The following is a 20236-nucleotide window of genomic DNA, read 5'->3' as shown; positions in this document are numbered from 1 at the left end:
TGTTGAAAGTAAATCCAGAGTTGCAACGTGTGCCGCACGCCAATTCGGCATCAAGGTAAACAGATACAATTTCAAAGTTTTTTGCAAATCGGAGTGTTTCTTCACATGCAAACACTAAAGTATGAATCAGAGCCATTACATTGAAATTCACCCAAATACCTTTGCTCTCATTACGGTCAGAGAGTGGATCAGTGCTTATGTGGGTGAATGTTCAAGTGCTTTGACTCCAATTTTCTGTTTGTGTTGTGTGTTCTTCCTCCTCTACGGTCTGTGAGAGTGTGTGTGCAGGCATTTAGGGGGGCAGCCCAATATGAGGAGAATTCATGTTAGTCAGCTCTCAGAGAGGTCTCAAATGTCTGTTTTCCTTACGCGTGATCCATAAATATTTGAAGTGGAATGGTCCGCGCTGCGTTGTAGGACAAATCTAATTAACCCGCAACTTCCTAAGGGTTCCTCCGTCTGTGGGGCTGCGTGGGTGTTTCTTACATTGCCAATTCACCTCCCTAAAAGGGTCTGACTCGTCATTTAGGCTGTTCAAACCTGGATGTATCAGTCACTTCAATTGAAGACCTGGTGTTGGAAAGGAGTTGCAGAAATTAGTTTGTATCAGTAGATATTCATCACACACTATAAAATTGGTTTGATAACTATTGTGGGTTTATGGTGCAATTAAGGAATCAGCAAAGTGTTGACATAAGAAATTATATAAATGTAGTGCAGAGCAAGCAACATGTTGCATTTTGACACAGCGACCTAAAAGATGACGGTCTGTGTTTAAAGAGTGTTGCCGCTGCGGTGAGACAGAAAAGAAAGACAGAGACAAACATCTGACCAGAGACAACCCTGTTTTACTGTCACTCTGTCCTGTTTCTCATCAGACGATCCATATAAAGTTCAAGTTACGACTCTTGGCATTGTCTTCTTCTCCAGCCCAGTCTGTGTGTTAAGTACATATCAACAGTAGCCTATGAGTCAGTGCACTATACATCTTTTCCCTTTCTGTTCTCAATGTGACCGACGCAGGAAACACAGTGTCTCCAAAATACTAAAGTGCTGCAGATTCCGAGATAGTCTTCCATCCTTTTAGCCAGATGAGACATGAGGCCTCTTCTCTTAAAAACCAACGCTGGAACGCCCAATTGAAAAGACGGCTTGGGTGAGGATGTAGGGAATGAAAAGCCTTGCATGGATCTCATTCCTGAGGCCTGGGGTTGCTGATTTCATTAGAGTGCACCACACTATTAGAGCTGCCTCAGTTTGCTTTGCGCTCGCCTCCGAGCCTCACATTTCCATAATGCAGCAGAGGATTCAGTTTCACACGAGAGGACCGCGCTCAAACCATTTCCACCATAAACCACTTGCTTAAGTTATTATACTTTTTCACAATAAATACGCAGGGAAATGTGGCCGCCGTCTCGTTAAGAGGAGGTTAGCTCCAAAGCCATGTCAACCCACATGGTGTTCCTGTTGGTCATGTGCTGCTTTACTGTTACTGTGATACAGAAGAGATTGTACCATCCTTTAGCATGTGTTTTTAACCCTACTTTCATCCTCTACACAGGCACTGAGGAGTTTGTGGTCTTTGGCAGCTGCATGAGTTTAAATAAGTTGAACGAAGGTGTTGTGTTCTGTCCATTATTACAGGCATGTCCTCAACCTCATAAAGGATCCGCAAAACTGAGAGGGTGAGCACAGCCTCATAGGACACCAGTGAACTCTGGTCGGGTCTGCGCTCTCTGCCAGCAGTTATTATGGTCACAGACAGAGGGCTAACGCCTGCTCCAGATGTTCAAGCACAAGCAGCAACAGGGAATTGGATGAGACCTTGAATTAAAAAGCATCACACACAGAGCATATAGTTCACTTCCCCTGTGCCCCTTAGAAGTGCTATTCCATTTCACTGCATACCACCAACAGTGTAGCACTGAGGCAGGATAATGAGAAGGGCCAATTAGGAGCCGTTGGACAGGATGGGAAGTTTCAGAACAATACTGCCTTTATTGTGATGTCTCAGTAGCATTAGTCAGTGTGTGCATTCATAGCTGAAACGTCCTCCGTGAAATCTTTTTTTCGTTTGGTATTTATCATTACAAATCTGGGGGAATCAGATTTTGAATCATAGGCAGCCTTTTTTGGTATCTGAATGTTTTCAGTTTACAGTTATGTTGTATGTTTTCAACATGGTAACTGAAGAGCTCTGTGTGTCTCCTGCAGTGGTGGAAAGTACATTTACCCAAGAACTCTTGAGTAGAGTTTTGAGACACTTGTACTTTTATTGAGTATTTCAACTTTATATTCGTACTCTATATATTAAATTTCAGAAGAAAATATTCCACCACATTCAGTATATTTTACAGTCACTGTCAGTAGTCATTTTAATGGTAAACAAACAAAACTTCTGATTTGATAATTCAAATATGATTTCTATGTATAGACTAACCATCATTATATTAATTACATACATTAGATCCCCTCAGCTATAACATTAAAATCTACTAATACAATGATAATTATTTTGTTAGCAGACATTCACTGCAAGGAAACATTTACGTTTCATAATACTTGTGTACTTCTCCATTTAATGAAGTGATATTTTAAAGGCGGGACTTTAAAGGCCTGGCCTGACATCTGTCTCTCTCTCCCACACACAAACATATTCAGTTTAAGGGACACATTTGTGTCCTTGACGGATGAATTACTTGCATGTCAGAGCTCACTGTCAGTACATGATTTCCTTGTGTCAATGAATTATATACGTTTCATGTTTCATGCTTTTTAGGTGAGTTTTAAAGCTGAAGTTCACAGAAAACACCTTTCACAAAAGTGAAATACCATCTATGCTTTTTTTTTTTGAGCCATGGTGCAAATGAAAGACTACTGCACATAACAAATGAGACATTACAAAGAGTTGTTTAGTCTCTGAGGTTGTTTAGTGCAGACCACCTCAGGCCCTGAATGACAGACAGAGGGACATTTGGTTTGGGTGAGTCTTTTCTTGTGCCTGTACAGAAATCAGCCTTGTCATATATTGTCTCATTATTTATTATTAATCCCATATGTGTCTTACACTATGAAAAAAAATGCTAGCAGTGTCACAACATATTGCAGTCGTCATATTCGCCAAACCATTAAGACATTTTTAACTTTTGTGGGACGGCATAAACAAAAATTACAGGGGGACATAAATAGAGTTCCCAGCTCAGACAGAAAGCCAAGCAACTGATTCATCAGCTACCCCAATTAATAAACCCCTGAAAGAAGAAGTAAGTGGTGCCGTACTTAACTTAATTTGTCAGATAACATAAGATAAAAACATCATGCATGAGCCGGATGAACTGACAAGCATCAAAGAATGTCTTTGTAGATAGTCTAATTATTTAACTAGTTGTAGAAAACGATACCCTAATGGATAAAGAAAACTGATTCGTGCAGTTGTAAGCTCCCTCCTCCGCCTTTTGCCTCATTTGGTCTTATCTAGGTTGTAGCGCTTGTTGGTGAAACAGTGTTAGATCATGGAGGGAAATAGAGAACATGCATACCATGTCGTCAAGTCAGATAAGACACGACGCGAGTTTGTGTGTGTGTGTCTATGTTTCAGTGCAAGCTTATGTGTGTGTGTGTGTGTGTTTGTGTGTGTGTGTGTGTGTGGTGTAGAAGAGTCTGGGTCTCTGATTGCCTTTGCCAGGCTTCCCACATTAAAGTGGCCTCTGCCCCAGGGAAGAGATTCCTGACTACATGGCAAAATGGAGAGGGGTGGGGAATACGACGAGGAAAAGAGTTGAGAGGAGGGAGTAGAGTGGGAGAGTCGGGGCATTTAGGTGAAAAGGAGTTGCCAAAACAACTCCCAGGCTTCATCTGGCCTGCATCCAACTGTCCGATACACATTGTTCGCTCTCGCTCTCTCTCTCTCTCTCGCTCTCTCTCTCTCTCTCTCTCTCTCTCTCTCTCTCTCTCTCTCTCTCTCTCTCTCTCTCTCTCTCTCTCTCTCTTTTTCCCTCACTAACACACAAATACACACAGCTTCACCCTCACCACATGTTCCTAAGTGCGGACCGCACAGGGGGTAGCCCCCTAACCTCCCTGCCCCCATATCCCGTTCCTCTCTTCCCCCTCTCAGCTTTAATTGAGAAGACAAATGGATCTTTCAGAGCCCACTACCACGCCACCATACATCAGTCATGACAATGTTAGCTTTATAACGGTGGGCCTGCTGTGAGCCGAACCATATGTTCGGCCCGCGCCACACGCACGAGCAAACACCTCAATACCATGCTAATGGCGCCGCAGTAATTGCCTGTTGTTTTATTATTAAAGGTAATTTAGGCCCTAATGGAATTCATTCAACATTGTGCATCAGCCCCACCCAGACGGCACTGTGGAGAGACCACTCTTCCTCTGCCGGATATCAAGAAAGCCTTTTATCTTCCCTGAAATAGAAAATCTTTCTATATTAAGAAATCTGTTGCAGAAAGCCAGATACCACCCTCATTTTCATGCTAGCTTCTGTATGCTTTAGTCCCAGTAAGACACTGTATTTTCCAATCCCTTTTTTTCTCTCTGGTGTTTGCTGCTCATAGTCCATGCTAAATTGGTATCTATCCTCTTCTGTAAAAATCTGTGTATGTCAGAAGTAGTAGAAGCAGTTAAGCAATGCCAACAAATTAGTAATATTTGTCATCAAAATGACCAATTCATTTTACCCTTTTAAAATATGTATTTCAATTCTTTGGATTCTAATATGGACGTAAAATAACATTTATAAATAGATAAAAGAGCAAGAGTGACACCAGATATCAGTCAATAAATAAATATGTTGACAACCAAAAACTTGTGAAAGCCAGTAGAGTACAAATCAACCCAGAGGTGTCTTTCCGTAGGCGAGATGAAACGATTCTCAAAACCCACAGATTGAATGTAATGAGTCAGACCTTGATTTTTGCACCAACGGTTCAGATCACAACACATTAAAATGTTCCCACACTAACTTCTAACTATCACCGCAGGCATGATAACTCGATCATGATTGGACCGAAATAGTCATGTGACACATAATATATAGCTTGATGTTACTTCAAATGAAATAATATTGGTGTGTTATACATTGTGTTAACTGTAGAATGTGGTTTCCATTAGTAAAGTAATGAGAGCTCAACAGGCTGCACCTGCAGTAGTAACAGTGGGTTGGGGTATAAGATTATGAGTTTTGGGACATTTGTATCCAGGTTTCTGAATTGTTTTTCCCTTATTCCCTTGACATGGGCTCTTTTTTTTAAATAACAAATATACAAAAATACAAAACAACATAAGCCAAAGTTTTACATGATTATTTTTTGACTGGTCTGTTATGTTGTTTTGTATTTTTGTATATTTGTTATTTTTAAAAAAAAGAATCATGTAAAACTTTGGCAGATGCACTTGTAGTTTTAATGATGTTGCCTTATGGCAGCGTCCGGAAACTGCAACAGATTAATGTGAATGGGCAGAAATAGGCCACCGAGGCCTGATTTATTGAGGGCTAGATACAGAGTTATGTGAGTGTGATAAGTCTTAAGTAACAGCATAGTTATAAAGGAATATGAGGGATTGTATCACGGCAGTTCATCTTAGAGAAAGCAGATACCGCTCGGACATGTGAGAAGATGTCACTAAGACATGCACACACTGAGAATCTGCTATGAGATTTACCAATGTGCCATGACATACTGGAGACCTTTTCATCCTCTGTCAGTGTTAGGGCACTTACACATAACACATACATACAGAGTGTGTCCTGCAGACGGCTTATCAGCTCATCTTCCCCTTCTTTCTCCTTTAACTGTTAACTGTAGTCTCCAGCGAGTTCTTTTTAGCTTGATTACCACCCCTCACGTCATTACCATTTTTCTCCACCTTTTCCCTCCACTTCTTTCCCATTTCTCCCAGTTCCAAATCTATTTGTCGGTTGTTTCCCAACACAGGAAGCCAGCATGGTACCCTGGGATCATCTGAGGCTGTGTGATCATCATTGCTCTTCTTCCTGGTCCTTGCTCCCATGGTTTTTCATGCCTGGCGTCCAGCATGCCTATGCTCTGACTGGACTTACTCTCATCTGAGGCCAAAAACACCAAAAAAACAATCTTCCCTCCCCTCATCTGCTCACTCTTACACACTGGTCTCTTTTCCACTGTTGTTCAGCTACCCACATGTGACACGTGTCTCCGAGATTGTGTTCTCATGGGCTGTGTCAGCACGACCTCACACCGCATTTTATCACATGCGTTTGAGGGGCATGTTACGAGGCGTAGCCGGTGGTGGCATGCTAGATTATTTCTGTTTTTATTATATAAAACTCTGTCTTCTCTCACTCTCCCTCTCTCTCTCTCTTTTCATTTCATTTGTAGAGGACTGTGATGTTCTCTGGTAAATCTTAATAAACATTGTGTTTTCAAAATCTCTCTCTCACTCTCTCTCTCTCTCTCTCTCTCTCTCTCTCTCTCTCTCTCTCTCTCTCTCTCTCTCTCTCTCTCTCTCTCTCTCTCTCTCTCCCTCCCTCTCTCTCTCGTTCCCAGCAGCATGTGAACGTTGGCCAGGGTTTTTTATCAGAGGGCTTCCAGCAGAGCTCCAGCAAGCCGTCCCAGGAGAGGAGGCTACAGGAAGTCGTAGGATGATAAAAACTGGGCCATTACTGGGCCGGCACAGGACCCCAGGGTTCATTACCCCCCCTACTCCTAATCTCACTCTGTGTCTACTGCACAACATAGTCCTGAGCACACCTCAATATCTTTATGTCATCAATCTATGCTGGCTTTAGTTGGGGCCTTGAGTTATCCTGAAATATTGCTTGTGATACTGGAGAAAAATTGACTTTTAAGCCGGAACCAGTTAAGACAAAAAATAGCCAAAAGAACATGCGTTTGGCCAAATATATGACAGATTGACAGCCTATAACATGAGTTTCGTCGTGGACTCAAAGAATTTTAGGGAAATAAAGAAGGAAGTAGAAAATGTAAAATCCACTCTTAACAAGTAAAAAGAACACGAAAACTTCCCAAACCATTACTCAGCACTCTGCCCTGTGAGTGGGTGCAAGGAGGACAGGAAAAAAAACAGCTGCCTGTGAGATGACGTCACAGCCTTGAACGCCGCTGATGTAGCTCCCAAGAATAGTGCACATAACATGTGGCTGCAGCTCTTGAATAGTAGCGCGGGGATGCGGCGCATTAATTGGCAGTGATGGTCTTGTAGACGTGATGACAGCTGATAGAGAGAGCAGCTGGAAATGACACACCAGAGCTCAGCAACAAGAAGAACTCAGCAGCAGCAGTGACAGGGAGAAGCACAGAAACTACCGATGGAGGAAACACAGAGAGAGACAGAGAGAGAGAGAGAGAGACTGAGAGAGAAGTGTGTTACTGATTATTACGACCAGGGTCAAGATTCAGTGATCTGAAACAAATTGTATTTTCAATCTAAATAATTTGTCTGTCACCTTAGTAGTTTTTACTTTACATGAGTGATTTGATTTGTTTTTTTTGGCCAAAGGAATAGTTCGACCTTTTTGGAAATATACTTGTTCACTCTCTTGCTGCGAGTTAGATGAGAAGATCAATACCACTCTGATATCACGGTAAATATGACGCGGGTGGTGGCTTTATATTTATTGTACAAGTATGAACGTGGTCATCAGTTTACTCATCTAACTCTCAGCAAGAGAGTGAATAAGTGTATTTCCCAAAATGTGGAAATTCCTTTAAATATGATAGCACTTGAAGAAAGTTCATGTGTGTTACAATATAATATTATTTTTTCAAAACTGTTACAAAAAGATTGAATATATACATTTAGTTTTAGTGAAGCAGAATCACTCTTCCTCATGATAGGTCTTTAAAAAGTGTCTGGTTGATTCTGACATTCCTTTGCCAATCCAGAGAGAGCAGCCAAATGACCCTGATGCTCTTGGGACCCCCCTGTTCCCCTCCCAGCTCATACCAGAAGATCAACCCGGCTAGTATCCTTATCTGTTCACCACTCAATTTTCCTGTGCTGCCGAGGGCATTTGAAGCCTCAGACAAGTGGCCCGGAGGTTACAGTGGGCTGAACTGGGAGGAAGCGCAGGCTGCTGATGGCCTTTTAACCCTCCACACAGGGAGATAACGAAAGAAGGAATGGGATGTAGTGGTTCAGGAGTATAGACTCAAATCTACAGTTAATTGGATGAACGCTCGTTAGTTTAATGTGCCAGAATCTCCATGATAATAGAGTTGCCGATTGGTTCATCTGCTGGTTCATTTTTCATGAGAAAACCATTCATCAAAATCAAACCACACTGTCTGAAATTTACAGACATATAAAGAATCTGATAGCACCGGGTCTGTGGTACGGATGAAGTATTGAGATATGTCTTTACATGTTTAACTGACTCCTCCCTCAGAAAATAATGTGATGCTGGGATGAGTGAAGCCTGACTGATGTTTGACACATTTCTGTGAAAATGCATACCAAAATATTGCTGGAAATATTAAATAAATAATCTACATGATAAATTAAGCAGGTTATTGAACATGTCTTTGTTTACAATAATAACATGCAATAATTCCTTTTTTATAATCTAAAACATTCAATGTTATTTTTATTTGATTTTCCTAAAGCCAGAGTCGTGGTTTAAAGTGATTTTAGAACAGCTCAGGGACGTTCTTAGGCACTAAGAAGTCTCTATTGTGATAAAACACTAAAACAATTCCTTAACTGACACTGTGTCTGCAATTACAAACTATACGTCATGCTTGCCAATGTGTATCTGTCTCGTTAATGATGCCAGTATAGTACTCAATGTATTAATTTTCATTATTTTTACCCGATCTATTAATTACATCACACGCTAAGGTTGCATACAAATGACAAGGGCCATGCTCCGCTATCACTGTTGAATTTTCAATATATAATCTCCAATAACAACATAATGTAAGAAAATCTGAATATTAATTGCAAAGGTGTGGACAGATCATCTTCCAAGTCAGCTTCCATATGTGTGAAGGATTTGAGACTTTGGTAATGTTTTCTTTAACATTGCACAGAGAACCTAGTCTGGAACCTCAGACACGCTCCGAGGCCCAGGTGCACGAGAGAAAGACAGTGTCCGACTGAGCACTGAGAGAGTGGGTCTGTGGTGAATGGAGAGGGGAGGACAGCACGGCACAGGACAGCACAGCACAGCACAGCACAGAGAGCTACCATCTCTTGTCACGTCCATCTCTGTGTCTGCAGGATGTTTCCCTCCTTTTAAGGCAGCAGTGATGCTCTGCAGTGTTCGGCAGTGTAGCGACGGAGAACAAGTGAAATAGAAGTTCAGGAGCCACAATTTTTCTCGGCCTTACTTTCCACGGGCGCCTTAATGAGCAAATTCAGACTTGCGATTTCCATGCTTGTACACCAACAGTCTTGTTCCCCTCTCCATCTCACACTTTGTCCAGGTCTGACATTGGCCCTCTGTCATGTTATCTACCATGCACAGATAGAGACTTATCTCTCTGTCAGCACCCGGCTGCTTCGTACAAACTATCACACTCGCTGTCACGCGGTCTCCACACCTGTCCATCCGTCACAGCCAAGACGACCAGTCGCATCAGCCGGCGTTAGCGTGTTTATCAGTAATTAGAGCGGAGGTGTTGAGACTGAAAGCAGCTGTGTGCAATTTGAACTCAGCAGTCAGTCCGCTGACGCGGGATTGACCAGGGCTTCGACACCAGCGAGTGAGGTAAAGCCCTTCAACATGTCTGCAGGTCACACTATCCAGTGTAATTTCACGTGAGCTCTAAGATTATACTCTGCCTCTTAGAGTAATAATCAGCGGCGCTGAAGTGATATGCACATGGGAAGTTTTTTTTTTGATATGAAGCACATGGTCAGCTGGAGCTGGATGTATTTGATACTGCGCTCAAGGACACTACAGCAGGGCAGATTGTTTCTGACACGAGGGTATGTACCAGAAGCCCTTTGGTTGAAGGGTGGTCCTTTCCGCTTACCGCACCACTCCGCCAGCCTGAATGCCAACAGTAGAGAAAGATTTAAGAAAGACTTTGTAGATTTGTGTATAAGGACACGCTTGGATTTGGGTCTCATGTTCATGTGTGCAGAAATCCGATTGCAGCAATGTTCTCGCCTCTCTTTTTTCCTTCATGTGTGTTCCACGTGTTCCAGCCACATTTCTGCAAATATTTATACCGGGTGTAAAACGCTCTTGATCTCTCTCCCCTGTTTACTCTCCTGTTCTTTCTCTCAGCCGACTCTCACACTGACCTTTTTTCATCCTGACGGAGAGTGACAGGAGGGAGGGCACACAGAGTCGGGGGGTGGGCAAGTGAGCATGGAGTGAGGTCAGCTGAACAGAGAGGCAGCAAGGAGAACGCCTTTGGTGGGGAGAGAGAAGCAAGCAAGGGAGTGGGGCGAGAGAGTGTTCAGCGTGATGGATGACTTGTCATCTTATAGAAATCAAAAGCCCAATCCACCAAGCCCTCTCTTAGCAAAAGCACACAATGCAGTCGTGCAAGGAGGCCCATTGGGCTAATTGTGGAGTAATTTGACATCTGTTGACGTCCGCGGACGTGTTGGCCACTACTGAGAGAGAGAGAGAGATGCTGTAATGTTCCCTGCATGCTTGATTTCAAAATGAGGCACATGCCGCTGACCAGGCAGGGTGCACGCGCCTCTGAAATGAGAACAAAAACATGGATCTAGTTACAGGACAAAGTATCACATTTGTGGTCTTTTGTCATCATCTCTGCTGCGTTCAAGAGCAGCTTGATCAATGGGGTTTGTGTAATGATATTTGGCCCGAAACATGAAGTAATGTGTTGCTGAAACTAATGAGCTCTGCAGCTGGGTGGCCAGTCGGCCACCACCCGGCACACACACACACACACACACACACACACACACACACAGACACACGCACACACGCACATACACACACACACACCCATGGACATGTACATCCTGCTCATCTTTCTTGCATCCATTTGTGTTTACTCTGTCATGCCCAATAAAAAACACTTGTAAAGTAGTGCTGAATTTTAAGCATGATCTAAAATCAATCTCATCTCAATCTCAAAATTCGGAATTAGAAATTGATATTATTTTACAGCTATCACTAGTTAATATGCCATGAAAGGCAACACATCTGTCGTGTAATTTATGTATTTTGGGGATACCTGTCATCAGATATAAGGGGAATTTTATTAAACAAACTGTTAAATCATTAAAATCTCAGTAAAAACATCTCTGCTGTCAAGACTGCATTAGAAAAACTAATGTGTGGATTATTTTTCAACAATTGACATTTCATTGCTGCTAACAGGGCGCTAACATGTCTCCAGCTGTGAGGAGTCCTTCAACTCTACCTCCACATTCCTTCCAGCGTAAAAAGGCTGCTGTTCTCTGCCTGTGGAAGGGAAACAGGGCCCGTGGCTGGAATCCTCGGCAGTGTGTTGGCAAAGGCTGTGGAAGAGGCCTTAGGATCATTAGTGAGGCTGGCATGAGAGGTTGAAAGAGATCTGCTAACACTCTGCCATTATTCAGCACGAACCAAGACAGGTTTGCCTGACTCTAATCACAGCAGCAGTTTTATTCTCTTTTAAATGGCAGCTGTCAAAATAGCTCTTTAACACTAAATTGGCCCAGGCAGCCCAGGCGTGTTCCAAGTCTCTGCCCATAAATGAATCGCTGACCGTGGCGTGCTGAAGATCTTGTTGCCCATGCGCCCTAACGCCCTGCGCCAGCCGGGCCTCGCCCTCCAAGTCGTGGCGAACACCTGACTTTTACGTCAAGCAGAAGGAGTTCAAGACAAACACGGGCCAGAACAATGTTGTCAGCAGACAGGGGCGAAATGGAAAACTGTTGGGCACAAATGAAGAATGTGAGGCACAGTTAAAGGATGAGGGAAGAAAAAGCTGAGAAAAGCTTTCCTCTCTCTATACGCACCAGTTCATGACATCACAGCACTCCCAGCTTCCATTAGGGCCTAATAAATGAAGGGCTAACGAGGCCGAGTGGGTGGGAAATATAGGAGGAGGGGAAAGAGGGGGGGGGGGGGGGGGGGGGTGCACTGCCACCCCGAGCCTCGGTCAACCCCATCAGGAACACTTGAAGGAGGGGTGGGAGTAGAGAGAGGTTTGCAGCAAAGCAAGGGTGGAAGGAGGCTAAAAAAACCTCTCGGCCCATTAGAGAAATCAGGCCGGGACTCTAAAAACACCCTGAGAGCAGAGAGGCCGAGTGGCCCTGGTGTAAACATACGGTGGGTGGCAGCCCCCGAGCGCTCTGACAGCCAACGGCGGCCATGATGGATCTATGGAGTTATCTCATTTTCCACTGTTTTAATTAGAGGCCAGGCCGTGAGTCTCAGCAGCTGGCTCTGCTGTACTGACTCCTGCAGCCTGACAGAGAAAAATGTCCATCAATACCTCTGCCAAGTTCAGCCTGACCAGAGAGAAAGAAAAGAGTCCATCTGCTAGGATTCAAGCTTCTTTTGACTGAGCAGGTTGCACTTTGATCAGTATTGTTCTCTAATAATTTGAGTTGATTTCTTTCACATTTTCTCTCTCTCTCTCTCTCTCTCTCTCTCTCTCTCTCTCTCTCTCTCACTCTGAGAATGTGTTTTTCATTTCTAACTCCATTTAAATGAGAGAGAGCCATGCGCATAATTTGGAGGAGAGAGGAAAATAAATCACATATATTTACAGCTAATTAGGGCCATGCATCTTAGATGACAATGATAGGATGAGCTTAGGTATCAGGTATCTCCACAAAATGGTCAGGAGCAGAAACCATGCTGCAACCTGTTATTAGGTGGCACTCGCAACCCTGTAATCCAGCACCGCTGTGATGGGGTAGAACAGGATGAGAGACAAAAGAGAAAAAAAACCACCTCACACAGTTTCTGAGGCGCACATACTGTATGGAGTTTATATCTGCACTCATGCGAAATGGAAAAAAAAGATTTACATTAAAAATATTCAGAATATCAAAATGCATTCCAAGCATCATCAAAATAATCCCATGTAGGTTATTGTTTTAATAGTTCTGTATATTCAGTGGATTTGATTGGTGTAGTAATCTGGTAAATAAATAAAATTATTTTTTTTTCTTTCGTTATTATTTTCATATAAAAGGTTCATTTGGATACATAGAATCTAATACTTTGTGTAAAGTTTAAAAGACCTGATTTAAAATCGATTAAAGCTGGTTCGAAAATTAAAAATAAAAATCACCCAGGAGCAAAGAAAATATCTACGTAAATTTTTTGGGGATAAAAATGAAGAAACATTACTGAAAAAACATCTTGTGATGGTAAATATATTTTTGACTAATTAGATATTAGACTTATTACACTCAATGTCAACTTCCATATGCACCAGTGCACATTGATTTAGTAATGTAGGTGTACGTTTACAATGACTTTTCACGGTAAAATATGGATAACAAGCTTTTGCATCCTTCTCCTCTTCCTATTACATTTTGAAAATAGATGGAGATGTGGAAAGAAAGCAGGCGTGTAAAAGCAGTTTTACTGAGGGCCAGAAAATAGGAAAATAAAATCACGACATTGTTGTTTACACTGGACCCCCTCAACTGAAGGTCTGTGTGTGTTCCACTGTTTTCATTGTTTGGGCTGTGTGTTATTCTGAGTCGGCCTCAAAGGACATTTTGAAATTCACCACCATAAGAGACCAATTTGGAGTAACTTTGCTGTTAAGTATTCTTTGTGTCCTATGCTCAGACAAATCCGCATAACAATTAGCTTTTGTGTAATTAAACGGAAGATTTTTAAATAAATACATTTATTTAAATTTAAAATCTATATCATAAAAAATGATGGGGGAAAAAATAATGAATATGGAATTATACAGGAAAAAATAATTTAGGCTTTTTTATGTCAGTTGTAAATATGTTATTCACTGTACATACATTTTTCAGTACAATATGTGTGTGCGTGCGTGCGTGCGTGCGTGCGTGCGTGTGTGTGTGTGTGTGTGTGTGTTGATAATCATTTAAGGACATGCTAACACACATAAACACAGATACAGATGCATTGCAAGTAAACACGCATACAGGTACATACAATACATGCACACAGATGCTTTGACCTCTGCGAGTGTACTGATAATTTTGTCAGGCTCTATGCATGTGTTGAACTTCCCGTTGGCACCATTCAGGAACCCGGCCTGCAGCTCACAACAGAAGAACAAGCATCATATTTACCACGCTGCTGCTCCCTCAGCCTCTCCAATGCTTCTCCAGCATTTCTCTGCCTCTCCTCTCCTCTGTGCCTGTTTAGAATGAACAGCGGCCCCCATTGTAGAATGGCAGCGTGTTATGACAGCAGGCTACTGTTAACTGTGTTTGGTTTGGGAGATCAGGGGAACACACACATGCAGACGCCCTGCGATGCGCACACATACACTCGGACATTGACATCTTCATTTTCAACTGCCATTTTACACGAGTACGCTCAAATACACAAGGACACACACATGCATTGCACACATTCATGCGTATCTGGCATCAGCTCCTCCAGATGGAGCTCATCCTCTGCCTGCCTGAAGCCATATTTTGACTGTTTACTCCATATCTGGCCATTGTTAAGCCAGCTAGGCTCCAAGAATACATTCAGAAACATATTTGAAGTGGGAGTATAGTATTTGCTACGTGTGCCAGTGGAGAAGCACAGTGTGTGTGCGTGTGTGGGCCTGCGTGTGTGTGTGTGTGTGCGTGCGTGCGTGCGTGTGTGTGTGTGTGCGTGCGTGTGCGTGTGTGTGTGTGTCTGTGTGTCTGTCTGTGTCTGTGTGTGTGTGCGTGCGTGTGCGTGTGCGTGTGTATACATGTGTGTGTGTGCGTGCGTGTGCGTGTGCGTGCGTGCGTGCGTGCGCTTCAGGTGAAAGCGAAATAAGAGACGGGTCATGAGTGTGCAAGTGTTTGGTGTGCAAACAATTCTGTGAGGCCTCTTAACTTGTGAACCGTTTGACCTGCGCAGGTGGGTGTCATTTTTTGCGAAGTGCGTCCTGCCTCCTTCGAGACATTTGTTTGTACACATGATGAGTTAGTGTTAGCTACAGCAGGATGTTTGGGACCTCGACATGTGTGAGAGTGCACATCAGTGTGTGGGTGGGAGGACGGTTGGTGTGTGCATTTGTTTGGACCCAGACATTACCATGAGAGTTTGTAATGCCCTTAAAAGTCGTATTATCCCTCCAAATTAAAGGCTTTCTTGGAGAAGCTTGAAATCTGTCATTGTGTAAATTATTTGGCTCCTATAGTCATGTAATATATGGTAAAGCATAGCTGCTAAAGAGAGAGGAAAGCAAACACATTGAATCTCAGAAAATTGTGGAAAAATGAAATGGTCGACAGAGCGGAGCCTCATTGCGCTATTGTCTTCCTGCTCTCCACATTCACTTTTTCCACATTTAGCATTGGCTGCTTTGATGCATGCTGAAGGAATGCAGGGTGAGTAATCACAGGGGGGAGAGGGAGGAGGGAAGACAGAGGTGGATTACACTGATGAACTGAAGAGGTGATGGAGATAATTAAAGAGGCCGCAGGGTGAGAGAAGATGGACATTTAAGAAGAAAGAAGGGGAGGACCGGGAGGGAGAGCAGGAAAGAGAAGTAAAAAGAGAATGAGTGGGGCCTCCTTGATCGTCGTTATACCGTGTGCGATCATTTGGGCTGATTTGGATTAATGCTTTAATTGGGAAACACACACAGACCGTTAACATCTGTATTCCATAGCAGCGGAGGAGCCGCCAAGACAAACCAGCGCTGCGTCACGCTGACAGATTCCCCCCAGTAACAAGAGCGCTCAAGCAAAGGCTCTGTGTGAGAGGAACACGGGCTTAATGGCAAAATAGCCCAGGCTTAGGACTGGGGAGCTCAAGGTCATTAAACTGGCACTGCCAACCCAGAGCAAAGAACACACACACACACACACACACACACACACACACACACACAGGGAGCTGATGAATTAAATAGTTAGATTCTGGTCTCACAGAACCAGCACACTGCCCTTCTTGACCTGTGTGATCAACTCTGCACCATTTACAGTTCCCTCAAATATTGTCGGCCAGTTCAATCAACAGATAACTCTTGAGTGTTTTATTTCATGATCCTGAAGGCAGCAGCCTCAGCAAGAAGGTTCAAGGAATCAAAAGTTAAACAAGCGCAGTCAAAGTTCACATATCCTGTGAAAAACTGAGACAACACTTAATGATATTGCGTAACCAAAACAAAAACAAGAAAAACAAGGCTGACTGAATATTTCTATATCTACAGTAATAAGAAGCAAATAGTTGCTTTCTTCACGTCACCCAAAGATCCACCCATCTGAACTGTAATCGTACGTAGTCAAGACAATGTTTTTATACAAAATCACAAAAATCACAAATCACAAATGTGGATCAAAGGCTTGAGATTAGGGGTTGTATATGCTGGGAAATTTGATAAAATAGTAACTATTATGTACAGAAATGTCATTCCCTTTGGCAGTCTGCTGTCAGTTCATGGGTAAACGAAACACACATTAATATGCTACATGTCAATTCTAACAAGCATCGTGGCAACTGTGAAGAAAAAAAGTGTAGATGGAGAATGTTACGTTATGTTATTTGTTGTTACGTTATTTTGCGAGTACATGCTCAAAGTGTTGAAAAAGGCCTGTTACAACTGTGCAAGGTCAAATTATTCCAAAGTGTCTGTTTGTCTCGAGGAACCGTGTCTTTTATTGTTGCATGGTTTAAGTGTAAGTTTGTTTTATGACATCACCCGACAGTGCTGTACTTGTGTTCCATTCTAAAATAAAAATACATATTTATCTTCTGTCAGTCCGTGGCGTTGTATTATGACAGAGTATTATAACCTTGCAGCATACATAAAGGTAAAATTCACGAGCGCACACATTCTTACAGACAATTGTGAGAAAGTGTTTTCATCGTGACACATCGTCATTTATCCAGCCGGGCTGCCTCAGAACAATGTAGGGCTACACACCCTGTCTGTGTGATTCAGTGACCTGTGGGACCCCTGTGCCCCAGAGTGCCTCTCTTACCCAGACTGGATCCCTACTGCACCACACCAGCGTTGACCCCCCATTCATCTGGACCGACCCTTCTTATCAGGACTGCCAGTTTTGGTTGTTGCACGCAGATGCAAGTAACCAGCCTCTCCATTCTCCCCCTTAGCCATAGGAAAGTAAAATCTTTCTGGTTTCCAGCTTCTCAGGCAAATGTCTGACTAAACATGCTGTGGGAAACCCACGCTGTCTCAGGAGCGCAGAGAGCAGAGTTGAGTGTCAAGGCCTCAGGTTTAGCATGTGAGGCCAACAAATCCGACGTCGCAGAGGACGGATTAATACAGCAGAAAGGCCACAGCATCCAAAGAGCGTTCCCACCAGGCTTGGAGTGACAATGCTCAAGTTGACAGACACACGCACACACACTTTCTGCCAAGTCGGCTTTCATGACTGCTTCCCCTGGCCCCTGTACGGTTTCATATTCACCACACAGCCTCTGATCATGCACGCCTGCACTATACTCACATTACCATACCTAATTAACAATGAATGGTGAGGCAAGACACTTACATGCACACAAACACACAATGCCAAGAACAGTGCATACACCCCTGGCATGAAACACACACACACACACACACACACACACACACACACACACACACACACACACACCAAGCAATATGACCCCGTTGCTCATGTATGGATTAGCAGTGCTGCCTGTTAGATACACACAGTTGCTCTTTGGCCAGGAACCACACACGTTGACCACGTTGGCTCCGTATCAACCTGCAGACCCTCTGCAGAGTCAAAATTATCAGAGGAAGTGATGTGAGATGGGAAATGAAAATGAAAACTACGACATGACATAAACTCTTTTATTCATAGGAGCATTGACCAAGCAGTAGACAAAGATGTTTACAACATAGATAACAACTACTGAATCTCTAAACTCTTATTTTACTTGAGGGGGCTCATAATAAGTTTCTATAAAAACAGAGATCTGATTTGGAAAAAAAAATCACAGGGTGAGAAGGAGAGAGGACCCGTGAGCTCTGACGTCCTCCTGACACCTAATTGACAGCTTGTCTTCACTGCAGCAAGCTTCACCTCAGCAGCCGTACCCTGCTCTATCTCTGGGGCTTTGGAGGTTTTGGCCAACCTCATCTCAAAAGTGTGAAAATAGAACGTGCCATCACAAGCCTTCCTCGGCCTAACGAGACTTCGGAGCACCCCAGAAAATAGACAGATTTGTCATTGTTAACTCCAGTAAGTGGAAACTGCCTCCATCTCCCATCTCGCTTCTGGAAAGACGCAGTCAGAAACTAGAGTCGTTCACTTCAGTTCTGTAAAGCCATTTCGCTCGGAGCCAAGGGGCATGCCTACTTTTCCATATGCAGCTGGCATGTTCTGATTAGTTCTATTGTTACTGAAGCTAGTCCTGTCTCACTGAGCTGATCAGCATGGAGGGAATGGAGAAAACAGACTGTGAAGATGTAGGAGGATATCTCTGTTTGTTAAACCTCTGCGAGTCTGTCCAGCTATGGTGACCCCCTCATCATTCAACAGCATGAAAACAAAAAGATCAGGCAGGCCTTCGGGAGGATAAACAAGGGGTGGGCCAAATTATGGGTGCTAAAATGTGGCAGAGAAAGGTGGTTTCTCTGAGGCTATTTACTGTCTAAAAATACAGCCGTGCCAACCCAGAGGACCGCGTGCCCACAAAGGTATCTGTGCCAGCATCTTTTAAATGAAGCAACATCGCTCGACTCGTGAAGCCTAAAGAGCATCTTGAAACGTTCAATTACAGATTTTTCTACTAACGAGGTAAACAAAGCATCAATCGCAGCTCAAAACACTGCGCTTGATGAGTAGTTTGTAGTCAGGTAATGCTGGATGTGTCTGAAGTGACGGGGTGGAAGGTGTTGACAGTGTTTTAGTGTTTTCCCTGAGAGCAGGCTGGTGTTTTCCCATATCTTCCCCAGTATTTATGCATGTGTGTACAGGCCCTTTGAGAGGTTTACATATTGAGGGTAATAGGATAACTCCGGCCTCTACCAGCAGAGAAACAGGTGCTTATCTTGTCAGAGCTGTTGTGCTAAGCTGACCTTTGACCCCCTGGTTAAGAGCCAATTTGGAAATTAAAACAAGAAATTTGCACGCCTCCGCCCCCCTTACATGTGCACTGGCGCAAATATGCATGCCCATTGTAAAGGTCAGCCAGATGACGTCTCACTTTACACCTATTTCCTAGATCATTCACTTCCCAATTTGCTGAGGAGAGCGATAAATGAGGAGAGAAAGACACAAACTGAGAAACTGAAAGAAAAAAAAACAGCTGAAAAAGGAGCTGGGCTGCCCAACGCTGGACTGAAAGAACTGGAGGAAAGGAAGATGGAAGGGTGTGAGGGGGAGTGGACTCACCGCTGTGTGGGGTCCGTCTCGCGTGCGTTCACCTCTGGGGTCTGGGTTATTGATTTTCAGGCATGAAGCAGGAATATTGTCCACATTTTATTTTGCTCCGCAGCGCCTGCCAAGCACTTTCTAGTAAGCCTCCTCAGATTACAGGTCGCTCTCTGACAGACAGACAGACTGACACTGTTCATGAATGCAGTACAACTGCAAACTGTAATAAAACTGCATCCTAAGATTGAAAACACCTTTGTTATTAACAACACTGAGTTTATCCATTTCACTTTCACAGTTTAGAAAATCTGTAGACACAGTTTTTCATATTGTTTTGAAATTTCTGTTTACTCTTTAGCTGCCCGAGCAAATACATCTTATATTTAGATTATTATTTTACAGCCCCCAAATATTTTTTTTCTCTAATGTAAAAAATAAATGAATACATATGTAATACATCTATTCAAATATTTATTTCTATCACAGTTTGCATCACCACCTCAATAGTTTAATAGCCTACTGCTTAAACGTTAACCTTTTTAAAAATCCATTTTCATAATAAACAAAACACAACATTAAGATATAAATATGGCAGCATTCTTTCCAGCACAAAACATTTTTTCACTCCAGTTTAAAACTCCTGAGCTGCTGCTGAAATTGCTTCGTTTTGTCTCCACTAAAAAACAAATCATTAACTTTTGAGGAGGATGAACAGAATCCACATTAATCATTTAGATTTTTCTATAACTCATACTAATGACATGATTATATATTTCCAAACATAAATTAA

This window comes from Scophthalmus maximus, chromosome 4 (assembly GCF_022379125.1).
Source record: "Scophthalmus maximus strain ysfricsl-2021 chromosome 4, ASM2237912v1, whole genome shotgun sequence".
NCBI classification, from domain to species: Eukaryota; Metazoa; Chordata; class Actinopteri; order Pleuronectiformes; family Scophthalmidae; genus Scophthalmus; species Scophthalmus maximus.
Note: the sequence above shows the minus strand (reverse complement) of the source record.